Here is a 2,216-nt window from a genome sequence, read left to right as displayed (position 1 = left end):
CGATCTTTACGTTGTGGTTCTCTTTCTGGAGTCGTTTTCTGTTGCGGCAGTTGGCATTGCATTGTTATGGCACAGCACTAAGCCAAGGACTAAAAAAAGTAGAGACGAAGCTCTGTAATGGAAGGCATGCTGTTTTCGTCTCTACTTCTTTTATCACTTCTCTTTGTGCGCTGACAGAACTATCTGGAGACCGAATGTGGTGACAATGACCTAGACGATACAGATTATTTGCCCATTTGCCAGATAGGGCGCAGACACCATCAGTGCCAGGTGGCTAGAATTGCCTTGTAAGACGCAACACAAAGGCATCGTCCGCACAGAAGATTTCCTTGGGCATGAGGACGCCAAAGCAATAATTCGTTTGGCACAACTGCAGTTGCCGGTAAAAAGAGGCTCTAGGTTCATTTACGCGCCTCACAGAGTTGCTGGAAAGCAAATGATAACACGAAGAGCTCGCATTGCTATAAAGGACTTGTCTGCACCGAAAATTTATAAACAATTTTGCCGCAAAGACCCGCACAAATCTGTGTTCCTGAGTCCTAACAAAACAGGCGTTGAGCAGCAAAACATCATGTAATAAAGGAGTAATTACTCATTGGCATCCAGCCTAGCGCAGCCATACGGCTACAAAGGAAAACATCCCCGAAGAACAATTGAAAAACATTAGTATCTTTGTATATTAGTGGCAGGGGCTGCATAAGTGTATACTGCCCTTCCTGCACAGTTAAATTTCGCCAGCAGAAATGATAATTGAAAAAATTCTTGCCCCTAGCTGACTTGCATCGTTGATAACTCTTTTTCAGGCGCAAACAAGCACGTCTCCGATTACCAGGGGCTCTTCTAAAGGCCGGCAACTTGCTTGTTGTACTCCTTCACTCTGAAGCTTCAGACAGCAGCATCATTCGTTATCTTGACCTTGTCGCGCAAATCCAAGAGCCGCTGGAAGAGCGCCTTATACTGGTACGTGGCGATACCACCGTCTTGCCCATCGTTCATGCTCGAACCGGTTAGATGCAGCCGCTGTTTGACCGCTCTTTCGTACAGGTGGTAAAACTGCGGGAAGTGCTTCAAGATTTCCTGCCTCAGAGGTTGCGGACACAACGCGGTTCCCTGCAGACAGGCGTCGACGGTGTCGCACACAGCCACTCTGATGGTCTCGTGCTGGAGGACATCGTTGTAGCAGATCTTGTCGCTAAGCCAGGTCCCCACGGCCGGTAGAACTCCGAACGGCGACCCTTTCGCTATGGGATCGTTGGTAAGCAGGGACTTGAAAGCCAACAAAAGGCTTCCGATGCATTGGGCTGCGCTCCACTGAGGCCCATCCCAGGTTCCCAGGAGGCCCAGGCATACTTTGCCGTTTTCGTAGAGATTCGGGCCGAACCGTACCCGGCCTGCATCCGTAGTCATGAGGCGTGCACGTGGTGGGCTGATCGGGTAGTCTGACGGGCACTTGATCAGGAAGTGGAAAAAGCCGCCTTCGTACGGGGTGCCAGAGGGTCCCAGGATGAGGGCGTGCACATTGGTGAGGTCGTCTTCATCCGGTGCGACGAACAGTCCCAGAGGTCTGTAGTTCTCTATCTCCCTGATGTCGTGCTTGACCCTTCGCACACAATCAGCGCTCACTTGCTCGTGTTGGTACGAGAGAGGATCCCAGAAATCTGGCGGCTGCGTGGCGGACTTGCTCCGTCTGGGACTGGTGGCGACAGCTGCTTGCTGCACCGACATGCCGTCAATTTTTCTGCTGATGGGCACCAACCAATTTCAAGCCAGAGCGACTTTCCTGCTGGCCATTAACAGGATGCGATCTTCTTCCTCATTTCATTGCAGCCGGGTATCCGCATGCCATTGCTGGCTCTTCGTCGGTACAGGAGAGAGAGAGACTCTTGAATGAAATACAGAGAATTTATCCGGCGTTTAAAAATCGCTGGCATGCTACTCTGCGTAGGGAGGGGAATTTGGGAGATAAAGGCAGAAGTAGAGCAGTGTGGAAGAGGTAAAAAAAACGAAGATAAAATGCAGCCATGAAATGGGTACTAAGGATGCAACGGCGAGTATTGATGTAACCTATGGAATGATGGAGTGCATAGTCCGACAAATGGGCTGACGAAGTTCACTGCATGAAGAATGCATGAAGGTAACGTGCAAGTGAATATAAAGCTTATCAAGATGTCCAATGTCTTTTAAATATGTAAATAGAAAGTTCATTGCAAGTCTCT

General features: G+C 49.5%; 1 pseudogene; it reads right to left on the bottom strand.

The window, feature by feature from the left end:
• Positions 1 to 885: 885 nt before the first annotated feature.
• On the bottom strand, positions 886 to 1,725 carry LOC149363876 (ubiquitin-conjugating enzyme E2 Z pseudogene; annotated as a pseudogene).
• Between the last annotated feature and the right edge of the window lie 491 nt (positions 1,726 to 2,216).

This window comes from Amblyomma mixtum, chromosome 2, assembly GCF_055824585.1.
Source record: "Amblyomma mixtum isolate Tamu chromosome 2, ASM5582458v1, whole genome shotgun sequence".
Taxonomy (NCBI): Eukaryota; Metazoa; Arthropoda; class Arachnida; order Ixodida; family Ixodidae; genus Amblyomma; species Amblyomma mixtum.
The sequence above is the reverse complement of the archived record's forward strand: the minus strand, read 5'-3'. Positions and strand labels throughout refer to the sequence as shown.